Genomic DNA, 16231 nt, shown 5'->3' with positions numbered 1-16231 from the left:
ATCCATCATCTTCACAAAAGTGCCCTCCTTATCATTGTTCTGCAACAGGCAACAAAAATAAAAAATATATTTAAATATTTCAGGTTTACTCCTATACATTAATTTACGTTTTATGTTTAGCTTAAGATGAAGAAAGCTAAAGCACCATCCATTCAGCACGGTAGCGTGGTTTTGATATTCTGCTCAAATCACCAGCAGCGCTGAGCCATCTATTTTAAAGGAGATCTCGGTTCTCATTCTCAAATAAAAGCTATTTCATAGCTCCTGAAAAGGTTAGAATAATTAAAATGGCAAATAAAAATAATTAAATTTCATTTTTAATCTATTAATTCAACTTCCTGTAGTCTGAACTTGACTCATTTTTTAACTCCTGGGTTTGGTGGTTCTGAAGCAAAGCTCCAGTTTTGCAATATCTGATTAGGTTTCTAACTTTCAGAGTTAATCAGTGCTAAATATGACCTTGGTAGTCTCCTAAATATTATGGTTTTAATGCTTTTCATAGTTATAAATGTTTTTTACAATGTATATTACATCCTTGTTCCTGCGTTCCATTTTGATTTTTCTTGTTCAGAATTTTATTACATCTCCTATATCATATCAGTCCATACCACATTTAAAGTTTTTTTCTTCTAACATGTAAAAGTTTCATTTGGTTAGCTAATTTTTTGTGATATGAATTTTCTTCTAATCACATTGCCAGCACATCTAATGATCAAAATATTACTGACAAAAACATTGTGGCTCCTGGGTGTACACCTTAAAATTGATACATTCTGAAAGAAATCACATCATAAATAAATAAATAAATAAATAAATAAGCACAATTTGTATACAAAAAAAAAAAAAAGGAGAAAAACACAAGGGCAAATGCACCACAGACTGTGTCATTCGGTGATGTCCACTGTTGTATCACTCAAAAGTGGAAAGAGAAAATGGAAAAAAAAAGGAAGAGAAGGGAAGGGAAGGGAAGGGAAGGGAAGGGAAGGGAAGGGAAGGGAAGGGAGGGAAGGGAAGGGAAGGGAAGGCGAAGGAAGGAAGGGAAGGGAAGGGAAGGGAAGGGAAGGGAAGGGAAGGAGGGAAGAAATGACACAAAAAATATCTTCTCTAAAGTTCCCATAGTAGGACTACACCAGGCACTTACTTTTTTGCCCTGCCCATCCTTTAAACATGTACATCTTTTTAAAGAGCAGAAGAAATGCCCAAGACAGGTTTGTTTTACTTCTGTTCACTGTAACAAACCTCCAAGATATTAACTTTCTTTTTTTTTTTTTTTTGGGGGGGGGTGGGGCACGGGCCTTGCCATAGCTTAAAGTGCAGTTCATGGAGTTCAAAATCGAGGTTTTTATAACTGCCAAGTTTTTCAAAACACAGCCTTTTGTTTATTTCAAATGTTCCGCAGTGGACAGGAATCCATCTAGCTACAGTGAGTTACCTGTCATGAGCTGCTTATTTTTAATTAAACGTTCAGTACCTCTAACTGTAACAGCATTTACTGAACAAAATACATCTAAATACACTCTACACATAGATATGTATGTACAAAAAATATGGGTACTGATGTAAACAGGCTAATCCTAATTTAATAAAATACATGGTTCACTAGCAGCTATGAAGAATATTCTGAAGCTGTCAGAAAAGTATTATGGAACCAAGACTCATCACTAAACACACAAGAAATCTAATTGCTATTCTTCAGGCTTCTCACATCCAAATGCTGAAGCTGTTTGAGAAGTCTGTATTGAGATTTTCCCAGCTAGTATTTGTAGTGTCAGTAAATTTGGAAAGTTTCATCAAGCCCAGATTAGTATCTGAACTCCTAGGATTAGCTGTATCAACAGACTTCTGTCCATCACCAATAACAGTGGATGGTTTTTCTCTATGGGTGTGAGCACGCATGAGTGCAAGCATCTTACAGCTAAGACTTGAAAATAAGCACTGCTAGTTAGACTCAGACAGAACTGAACATGCAGAGTCGTTAGGATGTCCATGATGATGAGGTATTTGTGTGGAAATTTGATTTTACTCCCAACAATTGCTTTGATGAGAAAAAGGACAGATTGAATTATCATTAGATCTGGAGTTGATCAACATCATCAGCAGTCATGAAAAACATTGTTCCTCATTGTAACTTGGAAATTAATAAGTGCTCACAGCAGTGACACAAAGCATATATCATTTACAACACCCCAGACAAAGAAATCATTTTTTTTTTTAAGGGAAAGTAGACGTACATATACATAGAAGAGCAAACCTTTCACTACACGGTAGTGCAACCGAAAGGAAACATCAGAAAATTATTTTGTTCTTTTGTAAAACAAATCAGTATCCTAATTGAAAGACATACCATACCAGACACACAATGTTTAAATATTTTCACACCAGGTGGCTCCCATTAACCTATAAATCTATAATCTACAAATCCCCAAACTACAGAGACTTGTCATACTACAAACTGTATTACAATGTCTATGAGCTACCAAGGCTCCAAAAGCCTCTCCTTTCCTGAAACAGGTGCATAAAACTCAGTTTTCTGAAATGCTAAATGCTAACCATGAGAAACCTTTGGTTTTATGCATTTAAGTCAGTGTGTTCACACACATATTTGTAAAGTTAGTTTACAGTTAGCTTTTTTGATGGTCTTACATAAGTAATACCTATTTTCAAGTGACTAAGTACTTGTTTTTCTGGAAAATACACAGTACTATGATTCTAATAGTGGACATATGTACAATGCTAAAAAGACAGCTACATAAGTCAAAATTCAGTATATAAACACTATGCAAAAGCAAAGAATTTTTGTACTATATATCAAATCTGGAGGGCTTTTCACATTGTTTTAAAATAGGTTCACTGATAAATGGGTTAATTTCTGTTAATTTACATACATGGTGGATACATGGAGTTAGAAGGTTTGATTTTCTGGCCTCAAAGGGTGAAAAAAAATAAAATGTTTACACCTTATTTCCACCTAAGCCTGAAAAAGAAAAAATCTGGTAAACTTTAAGACAGAAGTCCTAATCCCCACTTCATATGGAGGCAGTTTTGTAGGAAATCATTGGACTTTTGCACAAAAATTGTATCACATAAACTAACTGGAAAGTTCTAGATCTATAAATATGTTTACATATCCTCACAGAAGTTAAATGAAATTATTTGTACCTTAGACTGTCATTGATGTCAGGATGGCTATAATGTGAGTTGCTTTTTGCAAGGTTTTTCAAGAAGACAGATCACTTACTAAATATCTGCAAGCAGCCAATATGAAAGCAGTTGGACTTTGGGCTAACCGAACCTGTGTTCCTGCTGATTTACATCATATGTTCCCTAAGAACATTCTGTTCATCCAAATCACTGCCCCATGGTCTCTCACCCATCCTCAATGAGCAAGGGAAGGTACATGCTGTGATCAAAAATATATAACTATTGAGGTCTCCTCACCTTTTTTTAAGTGGTGAAACAAATTTCCACTCATCCTTGTCCTCTATCCTGATATCTGACCTTAGTTTTGGTACTACTTTCTTTCTGCCAAATTCATATAAAAATGGCTAAAGGATTCAGAGGATATCACATGAAAGACAAGAATAAAAGATGGACAAAAACGTTAGCCACACAATCATTATTTCTTTAGGAAAGCTGGTTAAAATTCCAAGAGAAATCATATAAAAAATTCCAAGTATGTTTGACAAAACACAGCTAGATTGAGAATGATCCCTATGGGTCCCTTCCAACTCAGGATATTCTATGATTCTGTGATTTTATGAACGGAAGTCATATTTAAAATGAAGGGTGGTATGTAGGAGTTCAAACAAGTTGAACTACCACTATTATATATACAAGCTACTGGAATGATAAGAGGGTGCTGAAAAATTGAACAAAACAAAAATCCATGCCTTCAAAAATGTATTCCTGAATCCTGAATTTTGAGAATTAAAAAAAAAAAAAAAAAAAAAAAAAGAGTTATCAATTACATATATTACATAAAATATTAAACTGGGCCACAGAGGCTGTAGTATGCCTAAGTATGCTAATTATTTACTACTGAAATTTAAGGAACTTCATGCCCTACAATTTTAGCATTGAAACCAAATATACTTCATGAAGTCCAAAGATTCCCAATACATCTTCCAAATCTGGATGTAATACTTTTATTTTCAGTTATACTTAAGCTTAAGAATTCTCATTTCAAACACCAAATACTTAAATGTGTATAGAGAGTGAAAAAATAAGATCCTAGCCCTTCACAAAACAGATTAAGCCAAAAACTCCCTCTCTTCACCATATAAGATATTTAGGAGCTGCTGTGGCTTGACACTAACACCTCTTGTGCCAAGGAGTGACCAGAATTATGCCAAGATAAAGGTGAACCTCCAGGCAGCACAGAAGTCAGATCCTGACCCAAAAAGCTGGGGTTCGGCTTTAGCATCTCGTCTGCAAATAGGGTTTTCAGAACTCTTCAATTAGGCTGTGCTATCCACAGCTGTGTGAAGCAACACTGTCACCCAGTGGCTTTGCTTGGGATTTTTCTTCAGTTGTCGCAGGGTCTGAGAGCACTATCCAAACCGGACTGCCACATTACATGACAGTTTTCGAACTGGATAACATTAAGTATACAGCTTAATAACACTGTCTGGTAAAAATCAAAGTTCTGTAGCAGCAATAAAAGTACATACAGTACATTATTCAGTACATTTCAAATGTATTTGCTGGTCTGAAACTGAAGACTGAAGGTGGATTGCTAGATTAGCAAGTACTAAACCATAAGTGCTCCCGGTGCTCAGGTACAGTCTGCCCTCAGCTAATTAATAATTGAAAAATGTAAGCACAAACAGGAAGAAAATCTAATACTGCACCCATTCTCTTAAATTCCACTCCTGTTGTGTTACCATTGTCTGCTACACAGTAGCTAATGAAGAAAAAAAAATGATGGTGAAATGATATTGGATTATTTTAGCACACTTAAAAGGAGTATAAGAAACCTAACAGTGTCCAGCTCTTAGGGAAGTCTTCTGTAAAGAAAATCTCATTTTTTTCATTCTCTCTTAAAATTGCTTCTAGCAGCTGTTTGAAGGTGAACTTTCCTTCAAAGTAAGAAAAAAAGGTTATTTTGTTCTTTTTAAATTAGGGATAAAGGTCACAAAATGGGCTGGAAATTGAGGCTTATGAACTACATTTGACAACTCATAGCCAAAATACATAAATATATTGACACATCAATACAATGACATTAAACACAGAAATATTTTGTTGTAACCTTGACACAGTCTCATCTGTCCAAAACAGATGCTATTTAAGGACTAAACACCAAAAATGCAAGTTGATAAAATACTTAAGTCATAAACATCAGCTTTTTGTTATTATTTTGCTTACCTGAATGTTGGGACAGAGCGAATAAACCAGATTTTCTGATTTCCAGGTGCACAAAGCAGCCTTCAGTTTTGGACACTGATGGGCCTAAGTACAAGTGACCTATCCAACCTCATCCTCGCAAGAATGAGCTTCTCTGCTCACTCCAAATCTTATTCCACTGAAGATTAGTGGGTGCCGAGCATTTAAATCTCTTGAAGAAATAGCCATCTTTGTGTCTGAGACCTAACACGTGAAACACTGCCCCAGGACCCGGCCCACCCGCAGCTGTGGGACACTGAGGCACTGATGCTGCTGGGAAGACAAAATCCCCATCTAAAATGTAGGTACATTCAAAAAATACACCACGCTGTTCCCAAGCCTACAAAGGACCCATACATTGAGTTACTTTTTACCTGAATAAATGTTTCATTTAGGTGCTCACTAACTACAGTTTGTCTTACCAGAAAAGCATTTGGGAACAACTATTGTGAAACAAGCATTCCTCAGGAATTTTATCTCCAAATATCCTCAGAATCAGAGAACAATTTAGGTTGGGAGGGACCTCAGAAGGCCATCTAATCCAAACAGTTCCTCAAAGAAGGGATAACAGCAAAGTCAGCTCAAGTTGCTCAGGACCTTGTTCAGGAGCATTTTGAAAACCTCCAAGGCTGGGGGACAAACTATTCCTGTGCTTAACTACCCACTGCATTTTGTTTTTCCCTGTGTGTCTCTTTTCAAACAGAATTTCCTTTGCTGCCACTTGTGACCATTGCCACTTATCTGTTATACAACTCTGACAACAGCCTGGTTCTATTTTCTCTGTCACCTTCTGGTATTTCTTCTTCAGAAAGGAGAGCCCCTTGCTTCAGTTTTACATTACTCCACTTTCAAGAAGAATAAAAACAAAATAGTCTTATTACAAAAATGATCATACAAGAAGCTATTCAAAATGGTAATTGTTTTTTATATAAATAGACAACATAAATTGATTTCAAGTTTCAAACATAAAATATTTATTGAAGGAAAATGGAACTAACTTCACTTCAGTCCCTGGAATAGTAGCAATGTGTGACTCAAAAGAGCTACCCACAGTGCCACAGCTACTGTGAGCCTGTGAACATGATAAAAACAGGAAAACCTTAAGCACCATCAGGATCATGAAAAAGGATTTTCAGAGCCATATAACAAATCAATCAAATGAATTTCAAGGAAAAGATAAAGAATGTTGAAATGTGATGTTGTTGTCCTTTTGCTTCAAAAATGTGCACCATTGTGAAGGAATCACTTTGCTGTTGCATCCCATGAGTTGCCATTTCTTCCTCCAAACATACACTACATTCAACAGTGTGAGCAATGTAGAAAGTTTTTCACACTGTCTCTAGCGTTACATCATCTATGGCAGGGGGATAGACTACTAAATCAAATATTATCCCACTTTTTGTAGCCTTCTTTCTAATGTAAGTTTTTGTTCTGACACTGTTACAGACCTAAGACACCGCCATATGAATAATCAATAGCTTGCCTCCAGATACTTCAACAGATGAAATCCCTTATTTTGCATCCCATGGTAATATCTCACTCATTTTTCTCTGCGTGAAAGCCTCTAAATACCTAATTTCTACCCACTCTTACTGCATACCATGCTGCTACATGTTTTACAGAGATGCATGATTCAGTGCAAGTGTTAGTTACAAAAACCTGCAGCTTTAGAGTGTTCATAGATTTTATTCGTTGGGTTGATTTCAACCAGTGAAAAGGATACTAATCACTTAACTGAAGAAACAGTTCAATTATCAAGCACCATATTAAACCAGATCTGTAGGCTGCCATAATATGAATTACTACGGTAATATATTTACAGCTTATGACAGAAAATATGGCCATTCAAAAAGGAAAGCCTATAAAGGGTAATAATTAAATTTAGCAATTAAATAGCTAGCATTTTACTGCCCTCAGAGACAGTAAGCCTGAGAAATTCCAAAGTGGCAACCAAACGAATTCCCTGAAGCTGAGAAACAGCTAAAACAATTCTTGAAAAAGTGGTCTAAAAATATTAACAAATACATATAATCCTTGGTTTCCTCATTGTAATTTCAAATATCTTAAAATGTACTTCAGAGACTAATATCTTGTAATCTGCATACTTTGCAAAATGTTTCACAAAAAGAATGTACAGTCCATGCTAAATAAAAAAAAAAAAAAGTTACTTTTCAAGCATGAGCCCCAGAAGACTTGAATGCTTTCCCTTCCAAAACTTGTTTGTTAAATTCACTTTAAAAAATATCAACACGTATAAATGAAAATCCAATGTATTGTACACAATGCTATCCTAGTGGCTAAGAAGGTAGAGAGAAGACAAAACTTGTGTTAATAATACTCTGAATTGTAACATCAGCTTTTACAGACACCAAATGTAAACCAGGCAGATATATATATTCATAAGAACATTATTTTTATAAAAACTTTGCTACCAAAAAGGATAGTAACTTCAGAAAACTCAACAAACTGTTTTGCTGAAGTGTCTTTTTGCTTCAATAAGAAGTCTCAGCCTTGCCTGGGACTGAGTGATCTAGACACACAATAATTAGGCTTGATATGAAGTATTTTAAATTACTCCATAGTCTCCATAGCTTATAAAAAAAAAAATTTGCAAATGCTAATTGTTTAGAAATGAGTCAAACTAAGTCCTCCAGTGTACTTGCCAACTGCTCAGAAACCAGGAACGATGCTGCTACCTCTCCAGCACTTTCTTCCCAAGTGTAGGAACAAAACCAGCCCAGTCTGGGTGCAGTCACCCAGCACAGGGTGACTCAGCATGCCAGCTCCTTAATTAGCCATGACTTACCCAAAGACTACCACAACTCCATATAATTCACTTAAAGTTTCCACTCCACAGATGCATATTCCCCAATTCCAAATGCACTCAAATGCACTATCCAGTTTTAATTTGCATTAAAATACAGAATAATTGAGATGAGAACCCAACCAAATGCAGCTACTTGACCATTTTATGCAACTGCACATCTTTTATACAACTGAATATAAGAGAAAGCAAGTCTACATATGGCAAGACTTCCATGGCCTAGACTCTATCATTTGGAGATTTTTGCTCCAATTTTTACTAGCCTATATTTGCAGCAGAAAAATCTGTTCTAGATCATCTTGAGTAATGCATTCTATCTTTGTACCTCTGCTCCATGTTTTTAGTATATACTTCTGTTCTCCTATTATGTGAATGACAAAGACTGCATTTATGAAGAAAAGGCTGCTTTCTTAAATAGCCACTGTTGCTCACATTAGACAATTTAAAACTAGATATCTTTCTTTCCTGGAAATGACTGAATTATTCTACAATGAAAACAGTAAATTATTGTTTAAATCACTACAACTACATCTTGGCATTGCTGTGGTGTATAGCGTTGAAACCTGGTTGGGACAGGGAGAAAGGATAAGACCTTCAGTCATGGTCCAATACAAACTAAAGGTAATTCATAATCATCTGACTGAATTGCACATATTTTAATTAAATCATGATTTTAAGATGTTTGAAATGTGCTTCTTGGGTCAAGAGAAACCCCCCACAGATACTTATAAAGGGTTGCAGAACTTCAGTTGGTTTTCCAACCAATCAATGCCCCTGACACCCCCAACTCTTATGATGTTGTCATCTGTCCTTTGTCATGGTGAGGGAACACAGACAGCTGAGACCATTTCAAGACCCTGCTCTCTAAATACATTTAAAGAGTGGGATGGGATGGGATTGGGATGGGATGGGATGGGATGGGATGGGATGGGATGGGATAGTTGGAAAGGACCTTCAAAAATCATATATAGTCTAATTGTCTGACCTCTTTGGGACTAAAAAAGTTAAACAAATTAATAAGGGCATTATCCAAATGCCTATTGAAAACTGGCAGGTGGGGTAACCATCTCACTAGGAAGCCTGTTCCTGTTCCAGTGTTTGACCACTCTCACAGCAAAGAAATTTTTCCTAATGTCCAGTCTGAACCTGCCCTGGCACAGCTCTGTGTTGTTCACTCTGTTTCTACCATCAGTTACCAGCGAGCAGAAACCGGAACCCCCCTCTCCAGTTCGCCTCCTCAGGAAGTTGCAGAGAGCAATGAGGCCACCTCTCAGTCTTCTCTTCTTCAGACTAAACAGCCCAAGTGTCCTCAGTATCTCCTCATAATATGTATTTCAAGATGTATTGCCAAAACAGAAAAATATCAATTGATTATATGCAGATTTTCCAAATACAGTTTTTAAAGTAATCAGGAAGACTGTGTTTTTCAGTGTATATGTATTAAAATTTCAGGTTAAACTCTTAAAAAATCTTATAATCATCTTTTCATCTTCATTTTCTGTAATCCTACAAAACCTATGTCTCACTGAATTTAATAAATAAATAAATAAATAAATAAAATTGTCCAAGGGATTAAACTAATTCTCAGAGCAGCTACGGAAAGGTTTCTGCAGACCCCAGTGATTACTCAATTGACTGTAGAGTGTTTTGTTAAATAAAAAATGCACTTGAGCATATGGCTGGATAGTCTGCTGATTCAGGTGCTTAGCAGTTGCTTTTGTTTAGTTTCTTATTCTCTTAAACAACACACACCACCTTCTTTGGTCTTTTCCCCTCATAGTTATGTTGTTACTTTTGAAGTTTTGATATTGTTTAGCTTATGTTTTGCTTTCTCTCCACTGGTTTGCAATTCATTTTCCTTTTATGTAAGATTTCCACTTTCTGATTCTCACATTCTGTACAGACATTTCCCTTCCACCTGGTTAAAACCTGTCCCATGTGCTCAAATTTGCTGATGGGACAGGATTTTTCCTGATTATTCAATGGTTTTTTTCACATAGGTCAGTTGTGCACTTTCCCAGATTGGAATTACTTCCCTCAAATGAGTCTTTCCTTGCCCTTCAGAAATTCACAATTTTGTAGGTTAGAAATTAGGCAGAAAGTGCCTCAAACAAGGCACATATAGCACAGATTTTTGCTTCAACTTTGAGCCATTTTTGGCAAAGCTGGAATTGCAATAGGATTTCACTGGAAAGAGGAAGCTTTCTCCAAGATACAGTTATCTAAAAAATAATCTTGTTTTAAAACATATTTTGGGACAATTTCTGTAGAAAACTTGATATCTGTCATGAGAGAGAAACTCAGATTCAGAGAGTGACTTTCCATACTTCAAAGAAATTTGGTGTGCTTACTCAAATATTTTGAGTGAGAAAGGAGGCTAATTTCACCCATGTGCAGTGGCATCAGTTTGTCATTTTCAACTAAAATTTCAGTCTTCATGGGCCAAAATATATGCTCTTCTATTACTTTGCAGATGCCCTCTGGACATCAGTAAAGAGAAGGAGGAAATTTTACAGAGAAATTGATGAAAAGGGAAAGCGGTGGCAAGTCCTGATGACCTACATTTACACAAACTGTACAGAACTAAACTGAAGTAAAGGGAACCGACATTGAAAGACCAGAGATTTGGGCAGCTATTAGAGCCACACCATGACTTTGTTTTTCAGCTCTTCTTTTAGCTCCTTTCCAGCCATCTTAGATCTCACTGTCTGATAAATGAGGGTCCTGTTTGCCAGTAACGACTTACTTTATTTGCATATATAATTATTCTGCCATTATATTGCCTTATTTTCATGTGTGTTGATTTTTAAAGTGTGTTATTTAAAGAGCCAGCTACTTAAACCAGTGTCAGTATAAAGTCAAACAGGAAGCACCGAGAAACCTGATGCTGGAAATGAAGGTGTTTTTGAAAAGGAAAAATGAGATAAACAGCATCAATTACAATATCTACATCTAACAACAAAACCTGTAGCAGACATGAAATATTTTTTGTATTCAAATTATACAAATATTTCCATATATTTTTTCCTGAGGTTTTTAAATGGTAAGCCTGCATGTGTGTGTGTATTCCTACATAAGACAAAGTCTGTACAAATGCCCACACAGACAGCACTTGTGTAAACAGTGATGTTTTTCTACTTGTCGCAAATGGATTTTGATTTATGCCCTACCCAAAGGAGAAACTGCATATTTTCTCTTTAAACTATTGAAATAATTGATCTTTAAATCATGCATAATATTACATCTTAGACTAGTCATATATGAAAGTATTCTGACTCTGATTTTCTTGTATTTGGAAGCACAATATGACTGCATATAAGAGAATAATCTCTAAAGACCTTAAAGGGAAAACACCACTAAGATCTCCCCTCTGACTCTGGTTTTGTCATTCTCATACATTTGGGCACCTCTCACAGCCTTCTTAACAACATCTTCATCATGATAAATATAAATTTAATATGCCATGTTTACAGTTCTTATAGCCATTCTGCCTCAGAGTCAACAACAAATGGAGTGCTTTTAAACTACTCTCTTGCTCAAATGTTCAGATCCAGGAAGGTGTCAGAATATTTGGAGCTTTGCTGAGGTAACCCAACCTGTACCTCTCACAGCCTGCACAGCAGTATAAAAGTTCATCTCCGCTCAGCAATTTGCATCCTTCAAAGTGAAAAGATTATGCTATAAGCTAAAAGTCTCCAGAAATGATTGCATTCCAATGATCCTTTATTCTAAACAGAAATCTTATAGAAGTACTTCAATTACAGAAGAATCTGCATGTTTATAGAACTTTTATTTACTCATTCTTAAGCCTTACAGTATCTATAATAGTAGTAATTAGCAAGTAATTTCCAAGCAACTTTGGACCAGCTGAAGAAGCTTAAAACGCACATCCCTAAATTCAGGCACATTGAGAATCCCTCTGAAATTACTGACTTATTATGTACTTAAGTTTAGGATTGTGTTTCCTGAATCAGCTCTGTCTGTGTAACATCACAATGATTTCCAAAGAGTGGGAAATAACTAACAACTGTAATTTCTGAGGAGGGAGAAATAACATGAATAATCAGATTCTTACCATAAAAGAAAGAGTAATCTTGCTTCCACATGAAAAGGTCCATAGGAGTAAGAACAAAGAGTATAAATCTTTTTTAAATATAAATTCATTCATGCTTTCTCAGTGTTTTCCATGAGGCATAAGAGACTCTTTAAGTGTAAAGTTGTTCCAGGAAAACAAAAAAACAAACAATCAACAACAACAACAAACACAACACAGAGAAAAAAGGTTAAAAAAAAAAAAGCAAAAAAAAAACCTCCAAACATTTCAAACCTGATTCTTATTCCATATTTTTCATCATTTCTTCATTTTCTTCCATATCAAGACATCTGTATAACAATTTTAAAAGACAATTTATAAACTTATGGAAGGTAGGATTTATAATGGAAATGACAAAATACGTTAACAGGCAACACTTTATGCAAATTTAAAATTTGAACCCAAAGTCTGTAAACAAAAAACATAAATCACAATATCACATTAAAAGGCACGGATTGCAAGAAGAAGCCAAACAAAAAGCAATCATATCAATTGTTTACAGCTTACCCAATAAAACCCTGAATAATGTTTAAGCGATGTCATCTGTTTGATCTATCCATTGCTAGAGCTTAAACAGCCAAAACCACTACCATTACACAGTTACAAGGAATAATTATGTATATGGATAGATTACTACTTTGGAATTAATTTTCTCTCCATCTGGTGCATCTTATTTTGACCACAAATGAGGTACTATGCTAGGAAACTAATTAACAATTATTGTAAACAATACCAAGAGAGCAATCTGATTGATCTACTGAGCACATTCTTTCCTTACTCTGCGGTGCAGCAGCAGCAAAGACCATGATGGGCAGGAGCACAGCAAAGTCCCTATAGACAGCAGTGTACAATTTGGACTCTTTTCATTTTCTTCTGATAGTAACAGTAAAAAAATGATTTTTTTTTTAAATATAAAACCCATTGATATTTTACATAATTTTTAAAGAAAAGTTGTAACATTAGTATTTTGAAATCACTTTTCACTTTCTCATTCTGTCAAGCAACCTGTAAATACTCTTAGCTTTTTTAAAAAGTTTGCAAGGCATGAAGGCTTCCAAGGGCACAATTTAAACTAAAATTTCATCTTTAAGACAGATGTTTTCTTTTAAAGATCCTTAGGACAGGGACCACTGCTATCTCCTGGGTCACATGTAACGTTAAGCTAAGAGCAGACAGTAATACTGCTTATATAAAAGGCTGGAGCATTAGGATATAATGAAGTTAAATAGGGTCATACTATGAAAAGACTTGACATAGTCTGAATTGTTACGTTTTCAATTACTTCAAAAAATTGAGACATTAACAGGTGATAGTACTACAAGATATTAAGGAATTTGCTTCTTTAAAATATCTAAATTAACAAGATACTAAGTAATGGCAGTCAGTGCTTGCATTTCATGTCCAGAGACTCTGGATGATCAGTGTTAGGTCACGGTGATCTGCAATTACAATTTCTTAAAGTGTGTTTATTATGCAGCTGCTGATGGCAACTCTATAACTCAGACAGATTTTTACAGTTAAAGCAGGATATATATTTAAAACCACAAACAAACAAACAAAAACTCTTCATATTTGAAAACATTATTTCTGGAATATACAGCTGCCTGAGACCATAGAAGGAACTTAGCTTATTTTCAGATTAAGAAGCAGGAATGAATTTGCACAACAGCACTACAGGCTAGTTAGCCTGGACTTCATGGGAACCATCTACACAGATACATAGCTGAGGGCCTAAAAATGAAATTATGCCTTGGACCCTCGGTGCTCATATTGATTCATTTTTAGCTCATTCCCTTGATCTCTTGGATTGCTTCAAGTAACTGAGCAAAGTTAGGAGGAAGGTTCACTCCAAAAAAACAGCCAAAAGGCAGCACAGTTAAGGCCACATCAGTCCTGCCTTCTTTTGCATACCCAGTGCTTCAGAACTACAGCCCAGAAGTTTCTGCATCCCCTAAAAATCTTCATGGTGCAGTATAAAACACGCTTACATGCCTTCTGGTGGGCTGGACAAACAGCCCTCACTTTATTACAGAAACTTTAAAATGAGAAAGCACACAAAGAATAAGGGCTGCTCCTTAGAGTCACAGGCACACTGTGGGACCAAGAAGATCACCAAAGCCAACAGCTCCACTATGTGGAAAGGGACAGGATGCTGCAGAGAGATGGTGTCCAGCAGTGAAAGCAGTGGTTGGAGTAACACAAGGAGAGATCACACCAGCTCCTGACAGCAGCAGCAGAAGCAACATCCATCTGGGAGGCTGCTGAAGCTGCTGTGAAATCCAACAATTTTGTTGGATATGAACAAGTCCACCTTCAAGTAGCTCTTAGGAGATTTGGTTTTCCAAGGTGCTGAACTTCTTCAAACCTCTTTCCATCACCTGTATGGGGACCCAATGCATTCATACGTGATGTCTTGAAAATGCCTTATAATTCTATAAATCATTAAGCAAAATGTACTATAAAGCCTTTGAATAGGAAGCTATATAAAAACAACCAAATATTAAGTCCTTCTATGAAAACTACTGTAAACCCACATACCTGGGATCCTCCAACAGAGCTTTAAGTCCAATACTTCAGCCACTTCCTTAAAATCTATTTACTTACATATGCTTGTGCTGAATAGTACACATTCAGGATTTCCTGTTTTTCAGTACTGCACTTCCAAATGCTTTCTACAGATTTACAATTCCATCTCAATTTCTCAACCCTCTTCCGCATGTAACCCAATTCTCTGTTCTATTGTACTATTCATCATATTACAGAAAAATCATTTAACCTCTGTGACCTTATCTACCATAGCAATCAGTGGTCTGTGTAACTAGCACAAAGATGCACCTGTTTTCAACTGATAGCATAGAAAGAGCAACCACAATTCACAACATCTCATAAAAATTAGGTTTGTGTAAGAGCACATACTTTACGACTTGGTCATGAGCAAAAACTAAGCGGAACTGAAATAGGCTATCAGATCAGGCCTTTGTTTTGAAGTGATTTGTCTTCCCCTGTGCTTTCTGGCTTACGGAAGAGAAGTGCTAGTGCACTTCAATGACGGTGTGTCCGTGACTGAAAAGCCAGCCGGGTCCTGTTGGAAGTCTTGGACTAAGACATTGCTCCAAGTTGTTCCAGAATATCAAGCAGCAGCAGCAACAACAGAAATAGATGGATTTTCTTTTCTTCCAAATTTTAAGTTTGGTTTACCACTCTTATTTCTTTTAAATGGAATTGCTCATCTGATTTATACCATGGATTTCTTAAAAAACAGTTAGTGAACAGAAAAGTCCATCTTGCACAATGATGCTGCAGATATAGTCCCAAAGACCAAACTGAAAAGAAAGATATTGTTGACTGATGAAATATAACTATCTCATTTTGCTCTAAAGTACTTGAAAATATCCTGATAAGTATAAAATCTTGTGCATTAGATCTAAAAAATTTATTACCATCAAATGGAAAAAGGTAGAGGATTACACAATTTGATTTTTCTTTTATTACAAAGATCTCCAGTTCCTATCAGCTTTATTCTTGCTTCAGAACAGAAAAGAAAACAAAAAAAACGCATAAACAAAAGTGCCCTATCCCAAGCAGGATAAGAAACTTATTAAAGAAACACCACCAACAACACAAAAAGAACAAAACAAAACAAAACAAATGAAAAAAAAATTAAAAAAAAAGTGAAGTTCTCATTTGTTGCTTTGCTTCCACAAGTTACCAGAAGAATTTCAAGGCTGGAGGTATTTCCTAACCTAAAATCTTAGCACATTCCAATACTGTTCTGCTAATTAAATAAAACACTGTGTATTTACTGTTATGAAACCTGAAATATCTGTTTTATTTGAACGCATTCTCAGCAGGACCAATCATAGCTAAAAATAAGGAATTTCACATTGTCTTTTAGTACTTAAATAAATTACAATAATATATTTAAGCAG

This window comes from Cygnus olor, chromosome 2 (genome assembly GCF_009769625.2).
Source record: "Cygnus olor isolate bCygOlo1 chromosome 2, bCygOlo1.pri.v2, whole genome shotgun sequence".
Taxonomy (NCBI): domain Eukaryota; kingdom Metazoa; phylum Chordata; class Aves; order Anseriformes; family Anatidae; genus Cygnus; species Cygnus olor.
This window is presented reverse-complemented; position numbering follows the sequence as displayed.